The following is an 8,558-nucleotide window of genomic DNA, read 5'->3' on the forward strand; positions in this document are numbered from 1 at the left end:
GAGCCAAAGTTTCTTCTTGTCTGGTTCAAGAGGAGCTAAAAGTTTATCATTATCAACTGCCTCGGGTACTAGGTTTTTCGGGATAGGAGAAGTCTCGATGGGAGTAGTTATCCTTGAGTTGTGAATGGAGTGATCAGTCTTTCTACTTAACAGGTGAACTACCTGTGGAGAAATCTTTGCAGATTGGTATGGTTTTATTAGATTAATGTGCACTAACTGGCTAGGTTTCCTTTTATCTGGAGTTTCAATTGCATAAGTTGTTTTAGAGACCCTTTTAGTGATTTTATACGGACCCATAAATTTTTCTTTCAATGGAGCTCCTGGAACTGGTCGATATACAAGTACACATCATCTCCTACTTTGAAAGTTCTAATTTTGGCCTTTTTATCGTAATGGTTTTTCATTCGAATCTGACTGTTAGTTAAATTCAGATTGGCAAATTCATAAATATGGTCAAATTTAACCTTAAGACTTTGAAGGTATTGTGGAATACTTACTTGCTGGTTTTTGTAAATACCTCTTAGGATGTTTTCTTTCACCATACTAAGGTTTGTCCTAGGTTTACGGCCAAACATCATCTCGAAGGAAGAAATTCCAGTCGACTCATTAGGTGTACTCCTAAGTATATACATAAGCAGATCCAGGTCTTCATCTCAGTCTCGTCCAGTTTCACAAATGCACTTGCGCAGGAGGCTTTTAATGGTCTGGTGTACCCGTTCAAGGGCTCCATTAGTCTGAGGGTGATAAGCTGAAGCAAAAATATGGGAGATGTTTAACTGCTTTAAAGTTTGCTTAAACAAATCACTAGTGAAGTTTGTCCCCTGATCACACTGAAGCTCTTTGGAAAACCAAAAAATGGTGAATATTTTTTTTAAGAAGATAACAATAATTGTTCTAGCAGATATGTTTTTTATAGGTATGGCTAAAGGAAATTTAGTAGTTGGACACGACTCAGTTAAAATGTACTCATTTTGTTTTTTAGTTTTGGGAAGTGGACCAACACAATCTACAATTACCTTTTCAAAAGGAGAATTAGGTACAGTAATAGGAACTAATGGTGCTGGAGGTATTTTCTGATTTGGTTTACCAGTTACCTGGCAGGGATGGAGAGATTCTATGTGGTGCTTTACATCGGCTTTCATACCAGGCCAGTAGTAATTGTCCAGCAAACGCTTATAGGTTTTGGAAATGCCTAGATGAGACTCTGCTGAATGAGCAAGATCCAATAAGGCTGCACGAAAGATTAGAAGGAACTACTAGTTGGTAATATTATGCCAGGAATTTTGTCCTGCAATCTTCAAAGGCCTATAACGTCTCATAAGGATGTTATTATCAAGATAGAAATATGGTAACTTAATTTCATCAACATCATCTTTTACTTTATCAAAGTATTCTTTCAAACTATCATCAGACCTTTGATACTCTACAATTCATCGAGGGAATATCAACAAGATCAGCAAGGACTTTTTCACCTAAGGTAACTTTGATCCACCTTACCTGTGTGTTCAGTGTCTCTAGAAGTTGAGGTTGTAGACCTGGTGACTACTTGGCAGAAAACGCTTTGTAAGCTTTTTCAATCACTACTTCAGGCTGAGTAATGATAAGACTAGGAGTACTGTTAGTTTGAGCCAAGTCATTACCAAGTATCATGTCTATGTTCTTGCAAGGCAGGTCAGAATCCAACAAGGCGACATTAGTTGAACCTTTAAAATATGGACAATCAAGAGAAATCTGTACAATAGGTAAAATCTTTTGACAAGTCAAATCTGACACAGTTACATATTGATCTGTTGGTTTAGCTAAATCTTTTAACTTTGAGCTAATGTTAGTTTGAGATGACCCTGTATCTCTCAAAATTTGCACTGGAATATCATTTACTTTACCAGGATATGTAAATGCTTTAAAGTCTGATAAAGGTTGAGCACAGTGAAGTGTCGATTTATTTGCAGTATTCCCTGATTTGGGTCCTTGTGAAAAAGCATTAGGAGAAGCCTTAACATGAGATGCTTTGCATTTGGACCAGGACAGTCTTTAATATGATGACCTCCTTTCTTACAAAAAGTACAAACCTGGGGGCGCGATGAAGGAGAGGACGGATGTGGTTAGGTTTATGAAGAGATGGTAATCATCAGCTAAAAGGGCAGCCCTTTTTCCCACATCTTTTTCTTGTTTTTCTCTAATAAACATTGACACATTAGCTGGAATATGCCTCAGGAATTCTTCTAAAACTATTAAATTCTTTAATTGTTCCTTATCTATCCATTTATTAAACTGCTTCAACTTCAGTGTGAAAAACTCTAGATACGTTTGAGCTTGGTTCTTCAAAGTTTGTCTGAAGATTTGTCTATACCCTTCTGCTGTAACACTATAAGCGTCCAATATGGCAGTTTTAAAGACTTCATAATCCCTTTCTTGGACAAGTTGTGCTGCCACATATGCAGCTTTTCCTTTGAAGAGTTTCTGATTAAGAGAACATATTGGTCTATAGGCCAGTTGAGAGACGTTGCAGTGTTTCAAAGTAATGAAAAATACATCAGGATCTTTTTCATCGAAGACAGGCAGGAGTTTGCGTGCTTTACTAAGGTCAAAAGCATCAGGTAGCTGTTTTTCAGCCAACCTTTCTTCTATTCTTATGGCTGATAGTTCCTTTTCCAACCAGAAACTTTCTTTTCGTTCTAGTTCAAGTCTCTTTGCTCAGCTTCTACTTCCTTGTTCAGCTGCTGCTGCAGCATTTGCAGCTTCGACCTTTCTTTGTTCAGCTGCTGCTGCGGCATTTGCAGCTTCAAGCCTTTTTTGTTCAGCTGCTGCTGCGGCATTTGCAGCTTCTACTGTTCGCTGCTGCAGTTCAAGTTGGAGTTTCAATTTCACTATCTCTGGGTCTTCAGTTGTAGTAACTGTACGAGCAGCACCTCGTTCAAGTGTTAAAGGCCTTAAGGGAAGAGCCTCTTCTTCAGTTATGTTACCACTATTTATCAGGAAATCTAAGATCTTTCCCAATAGTTCAGCTTTCACCACAGCATGACCTACAGATATTCTTGCCCTTACAGCTATTTGGCGAAGCTGGTCCTTCTTAGCTTCCTGTAGTGTATTCAGGTGCTCCCTGGGTGCACCTAAAAATTTCTCAAGATCAAAAGGCATCTCTCAATACTGATAAAATGGAAAATATCACTGGAAATTATAGTACTACCATACACAAGCTAAACAACTTGAAAACGTTAGGTCATTCATGGATTTATGGTGCGAAGGCACCCACAAACCACAGGAATTTCCTTAATCCTTATGTCCTACAATGTTCAGAAATTCACTTAAATGAACGAGCCTTTAATAATCCATACCAATCAGAAAACTTAGTTCACCAATAATGCACAACCACTAACAACCTTTAATGAAATATTCTTAATGAAGTATATAATTAATTGGAAGTTCCAACAGTTACCTGAACAAGGAATAAACCTTTAAGTATCCATCGAGGTAGAACGAAGTTCTTGACAACGTGGTCATAACAATATGAAGCCGAAATCCTTTAAAGAGCAAAGGTCGTGCCCTGAGTAAGAGGAACAGAAGTTCCTAAGGAAGGAATCTTTCAATCCCTTATGATGAGGTTTTGAATGCCTCGAAGCACCTTGAGAAGTTGGGGCGCGGACTCTATGAAGATATCGCTAAGCGATGGTAGTCAAACAGAGTCGAGGGTTAAAGAATGACGAATTCTAGGCTGCCATTACCTGCCTGCACGTCCTCCAAAATCTCGATGTATGCTTATAAGATGACGTGTTTGCAACACGACATTCTCTAAGTGAAAAGTGTGAGCGCGCTGGAGAACACTATCCGGTGGTGGTCTGTGTTGTAAACTAGCAAAAAATCACTAATACACTACACTCATGTTGTCCATCATCACAGAGAAACAACATAAGGAATTTCACAATCCGTCAAGATCAAGCGTAAGCGCAACGCAAACGTAAGTAGATCCCGGTCAGGCCTCCAATTTTGTCACAACTTCTGCTTTCCACTTGACTATTCATCAATTCTCAGTAATGAGGGCAACACTTCATGTAGGTATAGTAGATATGTTAGATGAATTATCAAACCAAAGTTAAAAGAAAATTAAACAAAGACTTTACTATCTTAAATCACGTCTGAATATATAATAACAAAATATAACAAATAACCACTTAATAACTACTAGAAACAAGTGAATCGTAAGCCACCGGATAACGAACTCAAAAGTGTTAACTTGACAGAGCTTGAAAGTAAACATTTCCAAGGATTACATACGTAAAAAACAAAAGGTAATTTTATCCATGCTGTCCACTACGATCAGCAATCAATAGATGGCGCTAACATCATACACAACAATAGGTGTGTAATTAGAATTGCTACATAATGATAGGAGTGTTATTATAATTATATATATATATATATATATATATTATATATATATATATATATATATATATATATATATATATAATTATATATATATATATATACATATATATATATATATATATATATATATATATATATATATATATATATATATATATATATATATAAGTATATATAAAGTATATAAATAATCATCAGGGGATCCATAGTGAAAGGCATCGTATTTGGGTACATTTATTTTGCCAACGTTCCATTACCCGAGTATGATGCCTTTCCCTATGGTTCCCCTTAGGATATGTACAGTAATACCCCGAACTTATGCGAGTTTAGGTTCCAGACCCCCTCATGCAAAGGGAATTTTTGCGTAAGTTTGGCTCAATCTCTAAAAATGCCAATAAAGGCATACTTCTAGAGTTTGAACACTAAATATGACTAAAATCATGCTCCCTAAATATTAAGCTAAACTTTTAGATGAAATTAAAAATTACTGTAATTTCATTTAAAAGTTAGTTTAAATAAATTACCTTGACAAAGAAGTAAATGGTCGGTAAATTATAGGAGTGTGTGAAGATTACATACATACAGTATTTTTCTCTGTTCCCTACCACCAATCTTTCTAGAAGTCTTCTCAACCACTTTCAAGAAATGTTTTATTCTGTCTCTATCTCATTTTTCTGAAATTCCTTTTCATGAAGTGCTTTTTATTCGGGCTAATACAACTCTTAGTTATGTCGCTAACTACAAGAGAGATAGGTGTTGTCTTTACATAAGTATTAAGTTAACTTTTAAATGAAATTAGTAGTCACTAATTTCATTTACAAGTTAGCCCAATACATTACCCTTATAAGAGAACTAAATGGTTGGTAGAAATATTGGAGTGAGTGAAGATTATATACGTATGGAGACAGAGAGAGAGAGAGAGAAAAAAAAAATTACAAAATTGGCAACCCTCTCCCACCTGTCACATTTCTTGACATATTTAACAACTCTGGACTTTGATATGCACAGACAGAAAGATTCAGGGGCTTCATAATGATATATAAATTAATACTGTATTATATCTTTAATCAGAGATATCAATTGCAGACTTTACAACTCCGGCAGCTCAAATCTGTGGTGTTATTATTCATGTACGCTGGTCAGCATTATTGAACAAAGTCAAATCGGTATTGGTAATCATATGGATTGTTAATTAGTGTGACATCATTCCCCTTTCTAGAGCTAGCCAATTACTGGCGTGCAGTGGGCGGGGCTTAGTTTCAAAGAACCCTGGCTTTTACCATCATACTATAATAGACGTAATGTCTGACTGTCTGTCATTCAATCACGGCCAAACGGCTGGTCAGATGGGCATGAAACTTGGCAGGGTTATGGTGGGGTTGGGGACCCCTAAGTTGGTTGTAATGGGTTTTTCATCCAACCTACCCCCCTCCTTTGTAGGGGGTGGGGGTGAGAAGGGATTCCCTGAAACGGAGCTGTTTCTGGCCGTGAAACGAGACTGGTTATTCCTGTAGACTTAGTTACTTTACGAATTTTCATACATAATTTCTGTACAACTTCCCCGGAGAAAGTCGCGAATATTTCAGCTCGGACACAATAGTAGATGAAAATTATTGTCAATATCCGCAAGATTTTTTTAATAACTTAAATCCATCGGGACTGCCAGTGCACAAAATAACGTTGAAGAAGTACTGCCCGGTAATGTTGCTTCGGAATTTCGATCCTGCCAATGGACATAATAAGAAGGAAACTGACAAGTTCCTACTTTCTACTCTTTTTTTTTTTGGAAGAACACAGGATCACTAGAGCATTTAAACATCAGTACCATAACGCACTGACATACAAGTTGCGTCTTTGCAGTAACATAATGAAAAGAAATATACTTTATTATTCGTATCACCGTGCAAAGTAATTGACAAAGAAACGAACCAATCAAAATCCCTGTTCCGTTAAATGAAAGTCACCGGCAAGAGAGAGAGAGAGAGAGAGAGAGAGCCATTTAACGACATTATTGCACTACAATTTTATAATTTTATCTTGCTATCGAAAAATGAGAGAGAGAGAGAGAGAGAGGAGATAATTTGTGATTTGAGAGCTAAGTAATCCGATAATCCCATCACCGTCTTCGTTACTTGACTTACATTGAGAGAGAGAGAGCGAGCCATGTAACGACATTAATGCACTACAATTTATAATTTATCTTGCTATCGAAAAATGAGATAGAGAGAAAGAGAGAGGAGATAATTTGTGATTTGAGAGCTAAGTAATCCGATAATCCCATCACAGTCTTCGTTACTTGACTTACATTAAGAGAGAGAGGAGAGAGAGAGAGACCCTTACCTTACAGACCTTCCCAATCTTGTTCGGGTTGCCCCAGGTCCCTCAGTGTGATGGCACCTCTAATGATCTCACCAGAGAGTTGCCTATTATTCATCTTACCGGTATATTTGCATCTTTCCAATACTTGGATGGTCTGGGATGCAGTTTAGATATTTGTCGAGCTTATTCTTAAACACATCTAACGCTCACTCCTGATATATTCCTCAGATGAGCTGGCAAACGCATTGAATAGACGCTGCATTATCGATGCTGGTGCGTAGTGGATTAATGTCCTGTGTGCTTTCCTTATTTTTCCTGGTATAGTTTTGGGCACTATTAATCTACCTCTGCTTGCTCTTTCTGATATTTTTAGTTCCATGATATTTTCTGCTATTCCTTCTATCTGTTTCCATGCCTGAATTATCATGTAGCGTTCTCTTCTCCTTTCTAGACTATATAATTTTAAGAATTGTAGTCTTTCCCAGTAGTCTAGGTCCTTAACTTCTTCTATTCTAGCTGTAAAGGACCTTTGTACACTCTCTATTTGTGCAATATCCTTTTGATAGTGTGGGTACCATATCATATTGCAATATTCAAGTGGACTACGAACATATGTTTTATAAAGCATAATCATGTGTTCAGCTTTTCTTGTTTTGAAGTGCCGTAACAACATTTCCCATTTTTGCTTTACATTTTGCCAACAGAGTTGCTATTTGATCATTGCATAACATGTTCCTATTCATCATCACACCAAGGTCTTTAACTGCTTCCTTATTTGTGATGGTCTCATTATTAGGTCCCTTATATGCATATAGCTTTCTTTCTCTGTCTCCATAATTTATTGATTCAAATTTATCAGAGTTAAATACCATCCTATTTACCTCTGCCCAATCATATACTTTGTTAAGGTCTCTTTGTAGAGCGTTCTATCTTCATCACAAGTAATTTCTCTACTTATTCTTGTGTCATCTGCGAAACTACTCACTACCGAATCCTTCACATTATTGTCTGTCTCAATCATAATAACAAACAGTATTGCAGCTAACACCGTACCTTGCGGCACACCGGATATTACCTTGACTTTCATCCGATTTCTCGTCGTTTGCAATAACTATCTGTTTTCTGTTGTGTAAAAATTCTTTTAACCATCTTCCTACTTTATCCACGATATTGTGTTTTCTAATTTTCTTCGCTAATATATTATGGTCTACTTTATCAAAAGCGTTTTGCAAAGTCTAAATAAACCACATCTGTTTCATTTCCGCTTTTCATATTTTGAATATGTTCTCACGGTGGACTAACAGTTGGGTTTGTGTACTTTTTCCGGGTACGAAACCATGTTGTCCTTTATTAAACAAATATTTTTTATTAAATGTTTCATAATATTTTTCTTCATTACCCTTTCATACACTTTCATAATATGTGATGTTAGACTCACAGGCCTATAATTACTTGCCTCTAGTCTTGATCCACTTTTGAAAGTAGGGGTAATATATGCTAATTTATGCTCCTCATAAATCTTGCCTGTATCTACACTTTGTCTTAATAATATTGCAAGTGGCTTTGCGATAGAATGAACTACTTTCTTTAACAAAATAGCAGGAATTCCATCAGGCCCTACAGCAGCTCCATTTTTAATTTCATTAATAGCCTGCACAATATCAGCTTCATTAATATCTATGTCAGCTAAATATTCACTATTTTCATCCCTTACTTCTATATCATTATCTTCATTATCTATTCTAGGGGTGAATTCTCTCTTATATCGTTCTGCCAGTATGTTGCAAATGTTGCAAATTTCCTTTTTTTTCATTCGAGAGAGAGAGAGAGAGAGAGTAGAGAGAGAGAGAATC

At 36.6% G+C, this 8,558-nt stretch overlaps 1 protein-coding gene across 1 annotated transcript in view; it reads left to right on the top strand.

The window, feature by feature from the left end:
* LOC135217537 (serine/threonine-protein kinase atr-like) overlaps window positions 1–8,558 on the top strand; it is a 796,062-nt gene that overhangs the window by 189,289 nt on the left and 598,215 nt on the right.

The sequence above is a fragment of the Macrobrachium nipponense genome, chromosome 7 (genome assembly GCF_015104395.2).
Source record: "Macrobrachium nipponense isolate FS-2020 chromosome 7, ASM1510439v2, whole genome shotgun sequence".
Taxonomy (NCBI): Eukaryota; Metazoa; Arthropoda; class Malacostraca; order Decapoda; family Palaemonidae; genus Macrobrachium; species Macrobrachium nipponense.